Raw genomic sequence first — 13691 nt, forward strand, 5'->3', positions numbered from 1 at the left:
AAAATTCAACCTCGCCAGTTGGGATGGTCAACAGGTAGCCATCGTCAAACCAATGGAAAATCTAGACCTGGTTCTGTTGTACCTAGGATGAAACATACAATTTCTCAGAGGGCATGGAAGTGTTTTCACACTAAGGGATGTTTCCTTTGAATGGATTTATTTTTTGTGTTGTATTAATGGGGGGTTCAGCTGGATGATTTCGTTTGTGGTGCGAATTGGAAGCGCCTTATTGTAATCATATGTCCTTACATGTTTAGATGAATTTAGGGTGTATTTTACATCAATATCAAACAAGGTGTGGATCAACTTGAGTTTGTCCAAGGTATTGTGAAGGACCAGGTACAAAGACATTTCAAAAGAGAAAACTCTTACCTACTATGCAAGATCAATATTATCAGTCTTTGAATGCATTTTCCAGAATGATTGTGTGCCATACCATAGAGCCAAGGCAGTAAGCATTATATGTATGAAGAATGCACATTAGTTGCATTATATATTTCCCTTACTGCTTTTATCTGTATATCCACTTTCCAATTCCAAGGTTAAAAAAAAAAAAAAAAAAAAAAAAATCTGCAGGGCTGTAACATCACTACATTTCCATGGCCTTGCAACAGTCCAGATTTAAATCCAATTGAAAACTCACAGAACCATACGAAATGGGAAACATGGATCACTAAAGGAAGCAATTACCCAAGTCTGGTGTCATGAGATACCCTTAAACATATCTCAAAATTTTGTCAATGCTCAGTCATTGTGTGGCGTTATCAAGCATGTGCAGGCTCACTAAATTTTAGTGTCAGTCGATGTTATTAAATTCCTATTTTCACTTGTGGTAGTTAATTGCATTACTTATTTTGTTAATGATAGACATTGAAGTAAGTATGTAACTTTTTGTCACAATTAGTGTTCGAAACTATTTTTTCTTGGGGGGACTTCATGAAATGCAATAAATATGTTTTGTTTGTAGTTCTAACTATGCAGATATCCCCCTCCCCCCATTATTTGCTGCAGTTCATGAAGGTACGCAGTATAGTTACTGTTTTCTGTACGAGACACTGATTGCAACATATGATGCAAATTTTTGCATATAACTGTTCATTTATTATGACACCCATGAAACTTAAATTATTTTCTAATCATGACGTTATCGTTTTGGATGTCCCTCCACGACTTTCATACATCATCAGAGTATCATTATTGTTCTTGTTCATTTTCATATTAAAAAAAAAATACAATTTTCTTCTCATTTAATTTCGTTTTGTGGAAACTATAGCACATCACTGCTTGCTGGGTTCATCCTGCAAAGTTTAATAGCCAAACAGGAAGGTAGTTACTGTCCTGTGCATCTCTTAGTTCTAAACACCATACAATATTGGTGAATTGCTTAGTGGAAAGGATTAAGTGAGTACATGAATCAGTATTTGTTGATGTAAAACTATAGTCCACAAACTTCAGAATGAATTGGTGTGCGTGGAGAAAACCAAATAATGACATAAAAATATTTACTACGTGCTGCCAATTACAAAAATTATAGCTGTATCCTTAGTTTTATTCCCTTATGTATATCCTTAGTTTTATTCCCCCTCCCTCAAAAAGCTTAAGCAACTGGCTGAATCTAAATTTTCATAAAATGCTCAGGAATTCATAGTTCAAAATCATAAAAATGTTGAACTTCCCTGGGATATTGATACCTGTCTGTATGTTTTTTAAACTATTTTTTAATTACTAAGTGGATGGATTAAAATCTACTGCAGACTTCAAGAGATAAATTTTTAACCATAAGGAAAGAACAAAAAATTATCACATGATAGCATTAATAATACAGCATTCTATTTCACAATCACTACTTCATAAATACTATAATATGGCCTTCATTATCTGAAAGTTCTTCGGATTACTCGAAGAAAATCATTAAATGAATTGATTAATCACAAAATTCAATAAGAACTATTTTTTGTAATAATACAAACTGTTCATATGCTTTATTTCTGTCTTTAGAAACTGTACCCATTTGTCTTTACCAGTAGATTACCAATGCTTTTATACATGAAATATATTAACATTAACAAGGAATAGCGTCGGAGAATTTTTATGTTTTTTAATGCTTTTATTTTCTTAATTTTTAAACAAAATTAAATATTTGAATAATGGCTCATAACACGATTTTTTGTTAAATTTCAATATACCAGGTTTAACTAAATTTCATATATTCAACTATAATAGTACGGACATACAGTCTCCTTTTATTGCTTCAAACAACTTCCAAACTGAAGTTGTTCCTAACAATATAAATAACCACTTTGCATAGGCAGTATTATCAGAGACATGAACATGGGCTTTGGTTATATTTTTAATTACCTTGTAAGGTATGGGTGTTTAAGAGTTCTGGGCTGCATGACTCAACAAAGATGCATCAAGGGTCGCATCGCTAGACAGAAATATGCCAACAGCTGCATATATAATTTATTGATATAACAATTTCAGTGTATCCTATATGAATATCACAGATGATAAAATTATATTTACTTTTAACTGGAAAACTATTTATTGGGAAAAACAAAGTTAAATGTAATACTTACAGAGTGAACACTGTTAACTAGTCCAAGGTTTGGTCTGGTTTATCTATGGCAAAGCACACAAGGGCTATCTGCCTAAGGTAAAGGATGCCTTTGCGAAGGACTTTCTAAGGTAAATTGGCTCATTTACACGTTACATATGGGGAAACCCACAAAAATGCCCAGCCAGTCCGTTCACTAAGATTTGAACCCCAAACAGACCTACCTATGTTCAACAACATTACTACTTGCCTGCTGGTGGATTCCTTTACTAATCCATCTCTGTATGTAGTTTGATAGATACGAGAGCTATCCAGAAAGTAGATTACGTTTTGGAATAAAAAAATAAACAAAGTATAGGAAACAAATTTTATTATATACAGATGAAAGCCACACTCAAATACTACTTTTCTACATAGTCACCATACAAATTAAGGCATTTATCGTAGCGATGTACGAGCTTGGAAATTCCTTCGTCGAAAAATTCGGCCGCCTGCGCCTTCAACCACTTCGTTACCTCTTCTTGCCTTCCATCTTGCACAAAACTTGTGGTAACCAAGCTTTTCGCTGATGATTTCGTGCAACAAACTTCGCGAAATTTGTGGAAAACTCAAAGAAAGTTCCGTTATTGTGAAATTTCGATTTTCACGGACTTTAGCATCGACTTTTTCGAGAAGTTCGGCGGTCACTATGCTGGGTCTCCCACTTCGATCTTCGTCGTGAACATTGGTTCGGCCATTTTGAAATCTTATGACCCACTGACGCACTCCACCTTCAGTGATAATGTTGTCCCCATACACTTCACGAAGCTGCCGATAGATTTCTATCGGTTTACAGTTTTTTGCAGTCAGAAACCTTATTACTGAGCGCACCTCGCAGCTCGCGGGATTTTCAATTAACGCAGACATTTCAAACCGTCACAGTATCTGAACGGAGCACAGCACAAACCTCTCACTAGCACGGCTAGATGCAGACTGAGCTGCGCAACGCTCTGACCCCAAGATGGCCGCGCTAGCCCCGCCCCTAGCGGACACAGACGGAAACGTAATCTACTTCCTGGATGGCCCTCGTATGTTTGCAAAGAGCATAGTACAAAGTCTGAAGAATTTGTAGTCATTTTAATTTTCTGCACTTAGGAAAGGGGAAGAACTGCTCACAAATATGTATGCTTTCAAAAAATGATATCATGAGCATGGAAATATTCACTAAACAGTTAAATTTTTCTTTTAAGTAAGTACAACTCCTAAAAGATCATTTAAATGAGTTTTCTTAATGCTACATTTCTAATTGCAACTTTAGACATATCAAATAAAATTTCAATTAAAATGGTATTCAACCTTTCAGAGCTTCTGGATGACATGATTTCTACAAAGATGTTCCAGTGTTGCAACTCCTAACAAAAACATTACAGACATTCATTATTTCTTATAACCAGAAAACTATTCACTGTTGTATATGATGAAGTTATATGTAATTTTTAAACCAAAAGGTATTTAGTAGAAAAAATATGAATATAACTATTTATTGGGAAACTGCTCTTGCTTTCAAATATAATTTCTCTTGTAACCCACTTTGATAAATTCTGGCTGTAACTGAAAAATGTCTATCTGAGATGGTAATCTGAAATTCTTGTATTTATTTATTTTTCATTTGCTTTGATCATACAAAATTTAATTAATTATACATTTTTAAATGTACTTACATATTAGTACAATTTGGCGATTTTTAACAGAATGACTTATAATTGTGAAAAATTATTTATTATATACATATTTTGCATTTTAGATATTTATCCTAAAAAATCAATCAATAAACCTACTTATAAAATGTCTTATGATGGAAATTTCATGCAATCACTTTATGAACAGATTCAGAGCAATTGTTTCCTTGAGTGATTTTGCAGCAAAATAATAAGTTTCTTCAGAAATGTTGCCACAATTACTTCTAGTGGAAACATATTCCAGGAGCATATACTTTAAAATTGGGTTTAAGACAAAAATATATGATTTGTCACCAAAATCTACTGGAACTTACAATACAACAAAAAGAATACATATGAAAATGGCAATAGGGCTTGTTAAAAATGAATAACTATTATATGCATGGTTTCCCATGTCAGGTACAGGCTGCTAGAGATAGCACATCCTGAAATTTGGTGACTTTCATTATGATAATTGAACTCATATAAATTTTTTAAATTCCATTTACTGAAATTTTATGATCTTTTCCACTATAGAACAACACATGTTAAACAATTTTCTCTAGCAAATTATTTCTGTGCCAACTGCCTACTACTCAAACTAAATCTGTGGTTTTTCTCTTTTATGGCACTACTCTTGTTTTCAGTCTTGCCGGTAGATGCGCGTCTTCTATATTTAAACATTTATTCACTGAAATAACTGAATTAAGAGAGATATTTTTACAATAAGAGAGTTTTACTGCAGTGAAAGAATGATAAGAACATTTCTTGCTAAAAGTATCAAGAAAATTACTTGACATGCAACCGCCCTATAATGTAAAAGATGCAAATTTCCTTCGGATTGCTTATCTGATTATAACTCACACACAGCCATTTCCAAGTTTGCAGGCAAGTTTTTAGCTGAGGAGCAGTACATCGATATGCAACTACTACCTATGCTTTAAGTCATCTAATAACATGGCATGAATGTTGCATTTTTTCTATGCTTACATGACAGTCTAAAGCAGCATTTCTCAAACTTTTTTTTATCATGGAACATTTTAAGTTCTAAAATTTATGGAAACACTAAAGTAAATTTGGGTTTATAGTTACACTAAATTAAAACCCAGATATAACAGATAAATAACATAAATAATCATTCCAACTTTTATAACATACATATAAAATAAAATTTCGTTCAAATTTTAATGTTACAAAAAAAGGGCACAGAGAAGTAATTAAATTAAACAAATAATATGATTTTTTTTTTTTAATTTTTAGTTTTCAGTGACATTTCAATACTGCTGAGTGACTGATTTAAAGGCTTTTTACAGGTAGAAAAGGAAATGTGAAATAACCAGTGAAATTTTACTTTTCTTGCATATCTCCTTGTAGAAGAAAACTGCAATGTTCAATTTTTAAAACAAAAGTATAACACTTATTAGTTAGTAAAAATTTATATTTACTTACCAGTTTGACAAAGTAAAAAGTCAACAGAAAACTAACACTTTAAAAATAATAAAGTGACACGTGAAACACTTCTTTTTACTCGCAACAGAACCACTACCAGAAATGCATTCTGCATGTATTTAATTGGAAATGTAAGCTCATGTTGTGCTTCATTACTATGTAGATTCATTAGGTTATTTTGAAGCAGAAGATGTGAAAAATGTGCAGACAAAGTAAAAAGTCAACAGAAAACTAACACTTTAAAAATAATAAAGTGACACGTGAAACACTTCTTTTTACTCGCAACAGAAGCACTACCAGAAATGCATTCTGCATGTATTTCATTGGAAATGTAAGCTATCTCATGTTGTGCTTCATTACTATGTAGATTCATTAGGTTATTTTGAAGCAGAAGATGTGAAAAATGTGCAATGTCCTCACTGGGACTCGAACCCCAGACCTACGGAACATGCCGTGAGTATACTTCCAATTACACCATAGACATGCAGAAAGGAAGGAAAAAATACCTTATATACTACCCTCTTAAAAGGCAACTGGGGATTAGAGACCCAATTGCCAAATGCTGGTGGCAACTAATTATTGTCCACTGCCTTTCATTTCAGGTACCGCTGTAAATTCATTAGGTTATTTTGATGCAGAGGCATGAAATATGTGCAATGCCTTGCTAGAACTCAAACCTGGAACTCTCAAATATGCGCTAAATGTCCTACCATTATACCACGAAGGCATGTTGGAAGGAGGGAGAAAATACCTTATACCTAAATTTATTATGCATATCATATAGACCACTTTGTTTCACAATTCCTCTTTCAATTTATTTTATGTGTTGTTTTAATTTGCATTAAATGCATGAAAGTAGACAATGTTTTGTTCTCTAACCTCAGTTTCATACTTTTTCACAGACCACAGTTTGGAAAAACACTGGTCTAGATCAGTGACAACTTTATCAATTAGGGTGCCAGTTAAATTACAGTTTATTATTTTCAGGTGTCCAGTGTGCCACTTGTTATACTTCTTTTTAAAAATCATCTTTAAACCTCTGCTTTGATTTCAGTAATCCTTTAAAGAACCAGAAGTTTCAAATTCTCGATCTCTTTCTCACACTGATGCAAAGCATCGAATCTACATAAAAATGTTTAATTTTCAAAATTATGCTTTGTCTCTTGACACAGTATAAGAATCACTACTCTAATGTAAATATTTTATGTGGCATTTATTTAAAAATTCAGTTTCTGTATAGTATAGAAGCTTTTTATCTTGTCACTTTCTCAGACTATTGCATTTAGAAATCCAAATTGCCTGAATCAATAAAGGAGATGATAACATTCAAAAGTGCTCTCATTCACAAAAAAATTACTTTGTTATGACTTGAAATATCAGGTTTGTTGCATACCATCTTCATATTCAAATATAAGAAAACACAATTGAAACTGTCATAATTTGCAATTAGGTTTGTGTTTTTTTTATAAATCACCCCACTGATATATTGCCTAAAAAAAAGTCAGTTTTCCCTACAGAAACTTCCATGGTGATGGGGGTACTAGTCACTCTTCCATTTTGGAAAATGTCATAATGGCACCTATGTTTGTGCTCATTTCCAAATCCACCTTCCACGGCCACTAGCCTTGCAGACTTACTTTTGAAATACTGTTTTCAGAAAACATAAGTGAATACGTACCTGTGGCATGCCACCAAAATACCTGTTATATAGGTTTGCCATCCCTGGTCTAGACAGAATTACAGAATTAAGCAAGTTGTTCCTTTTAACCCTTTGTGGGCGAGAAAAGAGTTATGACTATGCAACTATGGGGGCAGAAACTGCCGAAAACTATCTAAAAGATCAAAGGATGGTTTCTCACTCAGCTTTTGCAGCAAACAAAATCAAGGTTTTGAGATGCTGAGTAATTATTTTCTTTTTTTAAAAGCTTCATAATAAGTAATTATTAATGTCAACATAAATGTTTCCTTATTCAAACTTTTAAAGCTGAAAAACTTTAAAAATATAATACTGATTTTAAAACTTTTTTTTTTATTTCATTCATTATACTATACATTTTGCTGAATAATGTGCAATACCTGAAGTCAGAATTGAATCATGAAGCTCCAAGAAAAGGACAATGAATAAAATTCTTTATAATAGGTTGTAGAGACATTAGGATTAACTGGAAATGAAAAATTAGCAAATGCCTTTGCCGGGAATCGAAACACGGACCTCTGGAATACCAGCCCAGGGTGCAGAACCACCACACCATGGAGGCATGCTAGAAAAGTGGGAGAAATACCTTATATACTCTCCTTTTTAAAGGGCAACTGGGGTTTTTAGGGAACACAATTGCCAAATCCATCCAACACCCTTTTAGTTTGGGTGCCACTGTAGAGACAGTTGGATATTTTTGGAAGCAGGAAAGATGAAAAATAGCAAACACCTTTGCCGGGAATTGAATCACGAACATCTGGAATACCGTCCCAGCGTGGAGAACCACTACACCACGCTAGGAAGGCATAAGAAATACCTTATATACTTCCCCTTTTAAAGGGCGATTGGGGTTTTTAGGGGACCCAATTACAATCCTGGGTGTGGAGTCATCATCCACAAATTCTTGTATTTATTTATTTTTCATTTGCTTTGATCATACAAAATTTAATTAATTATACATTTTTAAATGTACTTACATATTAGTACAATTTGGCAAATTTCAACAGAATGACTTATAATTGTGAAAAATTATTTATTATATACATATTTTGCATTTTAGATATTTATCCTAAAAAATCAATCAATAAACCTACTTATAAAATGTCTTATGATGGAAATTTCATGCAATCACTTTATGAACAGATTCAGAGCAATTGTTTCCTTGAGTGATTTTGCAGCAAAATAATAAGTTTCTTCAGAAATGTTGCCACAATTACTTCTAGTGGAAACATATTCCAGGAGCATATATTTTAAAATTGGGTTTAAGACAAAAATATATGATTTGTCACCAAAATCTACTGGAACTTACAATACAACAAAAAGAATACATATGAAAATGGCAATAGGGCTTGTTAAAAATGAATAACTATTATATGCATGGTTTCCCATGTCAGGTACAGGCTGCTAGAGATAGCACATCCTGAAATTTGGTGACTTTCATTATGATAATTGAACTCATATAAATTTTTAAAATTCCATTTACTGAAATTTTATGATCTTTTCCACTATAGAACAACACATGTTACACAATTTTCTCTAGCAAATTATTTCTGTGCCAAATGCCTACTACCCAAACTAAATCTGTGCTTTTTCTCTTTTATGGCACTACTCTTGTTTTCAGTCTTGCCGGTAGATGCGCGTCTTCTATATTTAAACATTTATTCACTGAAATAACTGAATTAAGAGAGATATTTTTACAATAAGAGAGTTTTACTGCAGTGAAAGAATGATAAGAACATTTCTTGCTAAAAGTATCAAGAAAATTACTTGACATGCAACCGCCCTATAATGTAAAAGATGCAAATTTCCTTCGGATTGCTTATCTGATTATAACTCACACACAGCCATTTCCAAGTTTGCAGGCAAGTTTTTAGCTGAGGAGCAGTACATCGATATGCAACTACTATCTATGCTTTAAGTCATCTAATAACATGGGATGAATGTTGCATTTTTTCTATGCTTACATGACAGTCTAAAGCAGCATTTCTCAAACTTTTTTTTATCATGGAACACTTTTTATGGAAACACTAAAGTAAATTTGGGTTTATAGTTACACTAAATTAAAACCCAGATATAACAGATAAATAACATAAATAATCATTCCAACTTTTATAACATACATATAAAATAAAATTTCGTTCAAATTTTAATGTTACAAAAAAAGGGCACAGAGAAGTAATTAAATTAAACAAATAATATGATTTTTTTTTTTTTTTAATTTTTAGTTTTCAGTGACATTTCAATACTGCTGAGTGGCTGATTTAAAGGCTTTTTACAGGTAGAAAAGGAAATGTGAAATAACCAGTGAAATTTTACTTTTCTTGCATATCTCCTTGTAGAAGAAAACTGCAATGTTCAATTTTTCAAACAAAAGTATAACACTTATTAGTTAGTAAAAATTTATATTTACTTACCAGTTTGACAAAGTAAAAAGTCAACAGAAAACTAACACTTTAAAAATAATAAAGTGACACGTGAAACACTTCTTTTTACTCGCAACAGAAGCACTACCAGAAATGCATTCTGCATGTATTTCATTGGAAATGTAAGCTATCTCATGTTGTGCTTCATTACTATGTAGATTCATTAGGTTATTTTGAAGCAGAAGATGTGAAAAATGTGCAATGTCCTCACTGGGACTCGAACCCCAGACCTACGGAACATGCAGTGAGTATACTTCCAATTACACCATAGCCATGCAGAAAGGAAGGAAAAAATACCTTATATACTACCCTCTTAAAAGGCAACTGGGGATTAGAGACCCAATTGCCAAATGCTGGTGGCAACTAATTATTGTCCACTGCCTTTCATTTCAGGTACCGCTGTAAATTCATTAGGTTATTTTGATGCAGAGGCATGAAATATGTGCAATGCCTTGCTAGAACTCAAACCTGGAACTCTCAAATATGCGCTAAATGTCCTACCATTATACCACGAAGGCATGTTGGAAGGAGGGAGAAAATACCTTATACCTAAATTTATTATGCATATCATATAGACCACTTTGTTTCACAATTCCTCTTTCAATTTATTTTATGTGTTGTTTTAATTTGCATTAAATGCATGAAAGTAGACAATGTTTTGTTCTCTAACCTCAGTTTCATACTTTTTCACAGACCACAGTTTGGAAAAACACTGGTCTAGATCAGTGACAACTTTATCAATTAGGGTGCCAGTTAAATTACAGTTTATTATTTTCAGGTGTCCAGTGTGCCACTTGTTATACTTCTTTTTAAAAATCATCTTTAAACCTCTGCTTTGATTTCAGTAATCCTTTAAAGAACCAGAAGTTTCAAATCTCGATCTCTTTCTCACACTGATGCAAAGCATCGAATCTACATAAAAATGTTTAATTTTCAAAATTATGCTTTGTCTCTTGACACAGTATAAGAATCACTACTCTAATGTAAATATTTTATGTGGCTATTATTTAAAAATTCAGTTTCTGTATAGTATAGAAGCTTTTTATCTCGTCACTTTCTCAGACTATTGCATTTAGAAATCCAAATTGCCTGAATCAATAAAGGAGATGATAACATTCAAAAGTGCTCTCATTCACAAAAAAATTACTTTGTTATGTCTTGAAATATCAGGTTTGTTGCATACCATCTTCATATTCAAATATAAGAAAACACAATTGAAACTGTCATAATTTGCAATTAGGTTTGTGTTTTTTTTATAAATCACCCCACTGATATATTGCCTAAAAAAAAGTCAGTTTTCCCTACAGAAACTTCCATGGTGGTGGGGATACTAGTCACCCTTCCATTTTGGAAAATGTCATAATGGCACCTATGTTTGTGCTCATTTCCAAATCCACCTTCCACGGCCACTAGCCTTGCAGACTTACTTTTGAAATACTGTTTTCAGAAAACATAAGTGAATACGTACCTGTGGCATGCCACCAAAATACCTGTTATATAGGTTTGCCATCCCTGGTCTAGACAGAATTACAGAATTAAGCAAGTTGTTCCTTTTAACCCTTTGTGGGCGAGAAAAGAGTTATGACTATGCAACTATGGGGGCAGAAACTGCCGAAAACTATCTAAAAGATCAAAGGATGGTTTCTCACTCAGCTTTTGCAGCAAACAAAATCAAGGTTTTGAGATGCTGAGTAATTATTTTCTTTTTTTAAAAGCTTCATAATAAGTAATTATTAATGTCAACATAAATGTTTCCTTATTCAAACTTTTAAAGCTGAAAAACTTTAAAAATATAATACTGATTTTAAAACTTTTTTTTTTATTTCATTCATTATACTATACATTTTGCTGAATAATGTGCAATACCTGAAGTCAGAATTGAATCATGAAGCTCCAAGAAAAGGACAATGAATAAAATTCTTTATAATAGGTTGTAGAGACATTAGGATTAACTGGAAATGAAAAATTAGCAAATGCCTTTGCCGGGAATCGAACCACAGACCTCTGGAATACCAGCCCAGGGTGCAGAACCACCACACCATGGAGGCATGCTAGAAAAGTGGGAGAAATACCTTATATACTCTCCTTTTTAAAGGGCAACTGGGGTTTTTAGGGAACACAATTGCCAAATCCATCCAACACCCTTTTAGTTTGGGTGCCACTGTAGAGACAGTTGGATATTTTTGGAAGCAGGAAAGATGAAAAATAGCAAACACCTTCGCCGGGAATTGAATCACGAACATCTGGAATACCGTCCCAGCGTGCAGAACCACTACACCACGCTAGGAAGGCGTAAGAAATACCTTATATACTTCCCCTTTTAAAGGGCGATTGGGGTTTTTAGGGGACCCAATTACAATCCTGGGTGTGGAGTCATCATCCACAACCCTTTTAGTTCGGGCGACACTGTAGAGACATTAGGATGTATTGGAAAGCCAGAGAGATGAAAAATTAGCAACCACCTTCAGCAATAATCGTACCACGGACCTCTGAAATACCGGCCAAAGGTGCAGAACCACTACACCACGAAGGCGCGCTAAAAAAGGCAAGAGAAATACCTTATAAGGTGACCAAGTTTCTCATCAGCTGGTTATTCCTGAGCTGCAAAAATGATTCCATCCCAGATTCCTTCAGAGATGAAGCCCAGGTACCTTCTCTATCTATTATGCTTCTATTATTTTCTGATAATTGCAATAAAAATAAAATCTGTTTTTAGAACAAATAACAGATATTTGTTTATCCTGCTTGTATTTTGATGTATCTGTTCTAGTACGTAACATCATATACTACAGGCAAAATAATCCTTCTGAAAAATAATAAAACAAATGAATATAAAATTAAAAAAAAAAAATATATAATCTAGGAAAAATAACAGCTGTTCCAGACAGCAGGTCTACACCACACAGCTTTTAAAGAGAAAAACAAGCTTTTATTTCTGTTTTAGAAACATGCTCTTACTTCTCATTAAAAAGGAAAATAAGCAAAATAAAGAAAAATAAATAAATAGTTCAAATTCCAGAAAATCAAGAAATGGAAAAATAAAAACCATCAAATGCATGAGGCAAAGAACACAATTATTGGCACACAAACCCTCAGCATAAAATTATACATATTGTCGTACCTGTCTTTAAGCACAACTTCTTTTTTTACCAATGCAAGTTTGTGTTTGCCAAGTAGAGTTAAAGATTTCTAAAATTTAATTTCAAATGTTCTCTGTGTGGAAAATCCTGAATTAACTCCTTTCGACTTTGAAGATTTTTGTTCACTTAATTTACATACATAACACTAAAAATCACATAACTATATCTCAAATTTAAATTTGTTATTTCACATGTTCACCTTTTTCATTCATTTTAGGATTAATAACACTTCCCAGATTAATGGGCATGAAAGTCATATGCTGCCTACATTCTGATACGATTACATATTTTGCTACATAAGCGATTATTCAGAGGAATAGTTGTCTGTGCCACCAACCCAATCATTTTCAAACTTCATATCAAAAATAATTATGAAATACTTTTTTATAGCAAAGCTTTGTTTTCTCCCTCTAACTTTTTCCTCTACAAAAATGTATTATATCATTTGTTCTAGAATAATAACTTTTGAAATCATTGACAGAAGCTTAACTTACCTTCAAAACTAGTATTCTTATTTTTAAAAAAAATTCAAACTAAAATTATGCAGTATATTCATCATTGTAGCGGTCACGTGGTGTGAGAGACCTCAGTGTCTTCGAATAAGTAGTTGCTTGCTTGTGTCACAATCTATTAGCATCAAGGAAAAGTGCAGCAGTACACGAATTTTGCATGCCCTTGATGGTGATGACCTTGGGATTCAATCCTGGGTCTGTTTCATGCGAGTCATAT

This window comes from Stegodyphus dumicola, chromosome X2, assembly GCF_044657685.1.
Source record: "Stegodyphus dumicola isolate Sdum_Otavi_A_Nest chromosome X2, ASM4465768v1".
NCBI lineage: Eukaryota > Metazoa > Arthropoda > Arachnida > Araneae > Eresidae > Stegodyphus > Stegodyphus dumicola.